Below are 6,880 nucleotides of genomic sequence, written 5' to 3' on the forward strand. Positions count from 1 at the left end.
TAGATGGTTATGACTTATGTCAAAGCTGATTTAATAAGGGTCTCTGTTTTACTAGAAACCGAGCCTATCCAGGATATTTGTACATTATAATGGCTGCTTCATCGCCTTACGTCACACTCTTTGCATGCACGTGTCCACTGAAACGGCAATAAAATCTGTTAAGGGCTATATGTATTGTAACTTGTGTTCATCGTACTCCCGGATTGGATATTCCAAGTCCAAGTTCTTAACAAATCCTATGTTTTCACATAACGAGAATTCATCAAAACGGGAACATATTGAGAAATGTCCAATTAAGAAATGAAATTCGGTGCCGAGCTGTGGAAACTGAGAATTCATTTTCTCCTTTTGTTGGCAAAAAGTTTGAGCGATGTGATTGAAGCTCTAGAGATTCTCAATTATTTTTTTGAAGTTGCACTTGATATGGAAAAAACTGAAAAAAGTTCATCTAAAAGCCAAATGCTGAAGGGATATTTGATGGCTACACTGTTCTATGAGCCCTCAACTGGAACTAGGCTTTCGTTTCAATCTGCCATGAAAAGGTTAGATGGGGAGGTATTGTTAAGTGACAGCTGAAAATGCGCGGGAGTTTTATTCAGCAGCCAAAGGGGAAACCCTTGAAGGTGATTGAATCATTCACCTCTTCTTTACCTTCCAACAGTAGTTCAGTTGTAATTTATATGCACTTGATTCAGATACCATAAGAATTGTCGAAGAGCTATTCGGATATAATTGTCATGCGGCATTTTGAAAGTGGTGCTTGATAACTTGTAGAAATACAAGTTATTTATGTTGCCTTATCTAGATATCGCGGCCAAAAGAGAAGGAATATGCGTTGATTGTATGAAAATTAGGTCAGAAATATAATAATTATGAATTATCGCAATTACACCCACTAACATCGTCAAGATGGTAGAAGAGGATATTTTTACTCTATTTTGCAGGAAACCAAGTCACCGCTTGCGATTAAGGTTCAACGAGAAACTGAACAACGCATCTTTGTCACATTACTCCCGTCAATCAACAATGAAGAGACGATTAACGGAATGAAGGCGCAATGCGACAGTCAATCCAGAGTTGAATTTCAACCGCATGCGGTAATAAAAACAACACCGCATGCGAGCAACTGATCGAAAGATGCAGCTAAGCAACGCAAAGGCGAAGGATTGCGACACGTGTACAACTAACCGTTGTGTAGATTTGACAGTCTGATTGCATAACAGAAGGAATATTTATTCCTCCATCTTCGGAATTTCCATAACAAGAAGTGGGGTCCACAAACCAAGAGTCAAAACTTTTCACCTATAAATACCCTCATAGAATTCAGAGAAGATATAATTGATACGGGTATAATTGATACGAGGGCTAATTGCTGCTGAATTATTGAGAGAGAGGCTGAGCTGAGTACTGATCGGAAGAAATCTGAGAAGAGAAGAGACAAGGCCTTGAGGTGAGTCTAAGCGCTGTCTCTTATACACATCTAGATGTGTATAAGAGACAGTTGCGAATCTGCCAGATCCCCGTCGTGAAGCTCTGTGCTTAGATCCCTGCTACCGGTTGAGCAAGCCTGAGAGGGAAGCTCATCCTTCCGCACAGAACCTGTCTCTTATACACATCTAGATGTGTATAAGAGACAGATCTCTTAGATCCCTGCTACCGGTTGAGCAAGCCTGAGAGGGAAGCTCATCCTTCCGCACGATCCATCCACACCGACAAGCAAATCTCCATCCAGATCGGCGCTAAGACGTTGGCGTTTATTTGTATTTGTTTCTAACTCTATTTCATCAAGTGTATTTCATCTTCTTAATCTCTTCATTCACAAATCATGTATCAAACGCTAAATAGAAATATTGAATGTCTTGATCACTTTCATTACCACTTCTCTGTCTACTTCCGTTCCTCCGTTTATCGATTTCTCCATGAAGTTTTCTTAATACCTTGGTAATTAATATGGATTAAATGAGTAACTTAATCTGTGATAAAAAGATAAATACGTTTAGCTAAGGTATGCTAGACGACATCTTCACCTGTGGGAGCAGAAGTGAAGATGTCATTCTGATCTGTCGAGAGAAGGTTAGAAGAGCGCGTTAACTACAGCGAGTAGTACTTCCAGAGATGGAAGCAACCTTGCATTCATTACGTTCGTCCATGTTTCACCACAGAAATGTAGGAACGTGGCCGATCACTGAGAGGTGTACGCCAAGGAAAAAGCGGAACCGTACTTATATCTTTAACGCAATTAAGAAACTTGCGATGTTTGTATTAATTATCTTTTTTGTTTCTGCTTCGTACATAAGACTTGTCACGTATTACACGATCTTTGCATAATCTTCATATCCCGCCTTGACCTCAGTATCTTGTATCATGAAATTTGTATCTTGTATCATCTTAGCTTAGATTTACTTTAACGCAATTTATGTTATTATCGCATTTTTACCGCTTTACTTTACTTTATCGCATGTTTACTTTCTTGTACACAAATTCTTTTATAAATTGAAAAACCCCTAGTCGCATGTATCACAAGCATAACGCAATAACCTCAAACAGTCCCTGTGTTCGACCTCGGATCACACCGAGAAACTTGCGGTAAAATTATTCTTGGTTTCAACGCAAGGAAATTTGTGACAACGCACAACATACTACAAGAATATTGTTAATAACGCATATCTAGAAGTAGTATCACATATCATCGCATAAAATCTATGCGTTATCAAGTTTATTGCGTTGTTGCCAGGGATTGGTTAATGGTTTATTGTTTGAGTGTGTTTGTGGTATTTGCAGGACAGATCTTATTGTACTGGCTGTTCAACGCGAAGAGCAGCTTGACGGTTTATGAGTACTGGTGCTGAACTAGAATTCGAAGTTGACCCTGAGATCGAGTGTACCTTTCGCGCACGGGCACATTAGAATTGGATAAGGTGAAAGAAAGCAGCGAGTATGGCAGATAATAACGACAATGCGGTTCCCGTAGTAAATCAAGAGGCTGTTAGGCCAGCACAGGATCCTGTGTTCCTAGCTGCTGATCGTAACATCCCCATGAGGAATTATGCGGCACCCAACCTGTATGAATTTTCGCCTGGGATTTCGAGACCTATTGTTGAGGAGAACGCAAGGTTCAAAATAAAGCCGATCATGCTACAAATGATCCAAAATGCAGGGCAATTTGGGGGTCTACAAAGTGAAGACCCGCATGCCCACTTGACCAGCTTTGTCGAAATGTGCGGCAACTTCTCATTAACTGGCGTAACCCCAGAGAGTATTAGATTGTATTTGTTCCCTTACACCTTGAGGGACGAAGCCAAGAGGTGGCCTCACTTACTGGAGCCGAACGAGATCACATCATGAGATCAACTGGTGGAACGATTCATGAAGAAGTTCTTCCTGTCGGCCGTCAACGCAAGGCGACGAAAGAGCATGCTGAACTTTGAGCAAATGGAAAATGAGACCCTGAGCACCACCTGAGTGAGGTTTAGAAGATTTGTGAAAAACTAGCCGCATATCGGGATACCCGATTGCGTTTTGATGGAGACCTTTTATAAGGACCTGAACAGATCGACGCAGGATGTTGCTGATGACTCCGCGGCAGGAGGTTTTATGGACAAAACGTATACTGAGGCTAAAGTCATTCTTGACCGCATATCATGGAATATGGATGACTGGATTGATAATGGCTATGGAGGCCGAGGCGCCGAAAGAAGAAAGAATGAAACTGCCATTGTCCCTGCGGAGAGAATGAGCACGTTGGCTGCTCAGATGGCCGCGTTGACCACGATCCTTCAATCGATGGCAATCAATCAAGGAGCCATCTCCCAATAATCAGCGTAACCCACTGCACCGGCTTAAGTGGCCGCAATAAGTTGCGTTAATTGTGGAGGGGCTCATGTAGCAGAAATGTGCCCATCGAATCTCCAGCAAGTATTCGCCATCCAGAACGAACCCCTTCAGTAACACCTACAATCCTGGTTGGAGGAGCCATCCTAACTTCAGTTGGGGTGGCAATCCTAACCAAGGGGGGCCAATCAACCATCAGAATGGCAGTCGAGGAAATCATCCTTTTCACCATAACTCGAACCAGGGGCAACCAAGGCAATCGCATAACCAGCAACCCTCATCATCAAACACCTCTGGAAACTCATTGGAGGCCCTGCTGAAATAATATATGGACAAAAATGACGCAGTGATGCAAGCACAGGTGTCTTCAATTCGGAACTTGGAGATCCAAGTGGGCCAGCTGGCATCTGAGCTGAGAAATAGAGCACTAGGAACGTTGCCCAGCAACTTAGAAGCCCTGGGATCCAATGGAAAGGAGTAATGTCCCTAGGACATTAGGCAGGCAAGCTGAACCGCCTGCAGAGATGTGAATTGCGCTCATTTAAAGAAACGCATCTTCCGGTCCATATCTCACAACTATGTTTAATGCTTTCTTCAATTTCTGTCTTTTTGAATTCTTGAATTTTGTCTTTACTTCTACATTTAATTCGTTTCATGAATTTATGAATTAATTCTTCATTTACTTCCTTTGCATTTATTTTTATACCGTCTTTAATTCCTTTAACTTTTCTGTAATTAATGCGTTGGTCCTTAATTAGTGAATGATTGAGAAATAAAGGAAAATTTATTTCCGCAAGTCATAGCAACTTGCGGTGATGAAAAAAAAAATAATAATAAAATCATATAATTAACAACAAGTATGTAAGGCGATAATAGACGCATCTTGAACCAAGCAAGACACGCTTTGCGTTCATCCAACTCAAATGCATTGAAACTGAGGGGTGTGTTGTGCGCGTATATGTCATTTGCCCGTCCTTAGCTAAATGCACTATGTTGAGGCATCCTAAAAAAATGTGTTAGTTAAGGGGTGTGTTGCGGCGGTGTATGTGTTGTTGCCCGTCCTCTGCGAAGATGCATTTGCGTTGACGAGCACATTGCGTCCATTCAAATAAAATATTAAAGAAAATTCTTTCTGCATTTGAGAAGTTCAATCGTTTCGTATCCCAAAGCAATGATGATTCTGCAGATGAAAGGACGTTTTTCTGAAATTCCATAAAGGGAAGTTCGAACGACGAACCTTTTGAGCTTCTCGAGGCCTGTCGTCGGAAAAATCACGTTGGGCCCACTGCGGCCCAACCTATAAATAGGAACCCTCCCCCGTTTGTGAGATTTTTACCTCATTTGCATTTTTAAAAACCTTAGCGCCAACATACGAAGCCTTCTTTTCCCAAAACCCTAGCAAATTTTTCAGTCTTCTCTAGCTTACCATCCATGGCTGACCAAGCTTCTCAATCTTCTACTTCACCCTCAACCCCTTCCTCTGACCAAATCGCTATGCGAGCAGCAACATTCCTTACTGCCAGTCGCAGGCTTGCTGCCCAACCCCATATCATCCCAAGAATCGCCAGTAGAACCTGGAGAAATCCATTGTCCGTCCGGCCTCCTCAGTTCAAGAGGGGGCACAACATTGAAAAATACCCCAGTTCCAACTCCTGCCGTCTCAACTGAGAGCGAGAAGAAGAGGCGTGATGACAAGGAAGTGTTTGGCAACATTCTGAGTCATTTGAAGCAAGGAGGAGGATTACCCGAGCTAGGGGTTGTAAACCAACCACTGTCCACGGAGAAGGTGACGGCGACGGTGGCTGAAGAAATGGTGGTGGCGGGGTGGTTGAAGAAGAGGCAGGAAGAGACACTCTGACCTTAGAGAATCCTGAGGTAACTGCCAACGCAGAAACCTATGACGGACCCTCCAGAATTGTGGTGGAGGAGACTAAGGAGGCTGAAGTTGTGGTAGAAACTCCCGAAGTTGCGATGGACGTAGTTGCAATGGAGATGCAACCAGAAGGAGCTAAAGAGGAAAAGAAGAAGAAGAAAAGAAAAGGGAGAAAGGTTGGAGAAGTTGAGTCATCTCATCATCACAAGGAGAAAAAGAATAAAGAGAAGAAGATTGATGATGAAGATGAGGAAGAGAAGAAGGAGAGGAAGAAGAAAGAGAAGGAAGAAAGAAGAATGCACCGGCGTGAAGAAAGGCGCCTAAAAAAGGAAGAAGAAAAGAAGTAGAAGGCTGCGGGCCCGGAAAATGATGGAGAATCGACCTTTGTAAGGGAGGACAGGGGGGAAACAACGCAATTGATGGAACCGGCGTAACCTAAAACAACGCAAATGGTTGCAACAGAGGAAGGCAAAGAAGGAAAAGATACCCCTTAATGCGGCATCGTAGGGAGAATGCGCCGCAAGGGTTTACTGTTGACCCTCAAAGACTGATCATCACATTAGAGGAACAGGAAAGAAGAAGAAAAGAAGAGGAGGAGAAAAAGGAGAAAATGGAGCGGGTGAAACTCATCACCGCAGAAGGTGATAGAAGAAGAAAACTGCATGATGAGAAAGTTTGCTGCAATAGCGAGATCTCAAGGCTTGAAGAAATAAGCCGGATTGAAAAGGAACAACACCTTTTGTTGGCCTCTGAGCAGTTTGTGGAGGAGTTCGAGAGAGAAGAAAGAGAAGAAGAAGAGGAAGAGAAAAATAAGAAGGAAGAAGAAGTGTGAAGCTAATAAAAGGCGCTTACAGAAGAAGAAGGGCAAGGAACTTATCGAGCAAGAGAAGGACGAACAACGAAAGGAACGGGAAATAAAAAAAAGGCAACAAACTTGCCTTGCGTTGGCTAATGGAAAGGGCAAAGCGGTCGCAGAAAGCAGCAAGCCCGCGTTGGTAAAGGCACGTCCATTCAAAAAGAAAGAAAATGACGACTTGTTGATGGAGATGGGCTTTTACCCTACGCCAACACCACTACCTGATCTCATCACGAGCGTGACCATGGAGCATGGCTGGGACACATTTTGCCAGTGCCCAGCCATTGTTGTTCCTAAGGTAGTGCGTGACTTTTACCATG

General features: G+C 42.9%; 1 pseudogene; it reads left to right on the forward strand.

Moving 5' to 3' along the window:
- Window positions 1-90: 90 nt before the first annotated feature.
- LOC120073697 overlaps window positions 91-6,880 on the forward strand; it is a 19,018-nt pseudogene continuing 12,228 nt past the window's right edge.

The sequence above is a fragment of the Benincasa hispida genome, chromosome 3 (assembly GCF_009727055.1).
Source record: "Benincasa hispida cultivar B227 chromosome 3, ASM972705v1, whole genome shotgun sequence".
Classification (NCBI taxonomy): domain Eukaryota; kingdom Viridiplantae; phylum Streptophyta; class Magnoliopsida; order Cucurbitales; family Cucurbitaceae; genus Benincasa; species Benincasa hispida.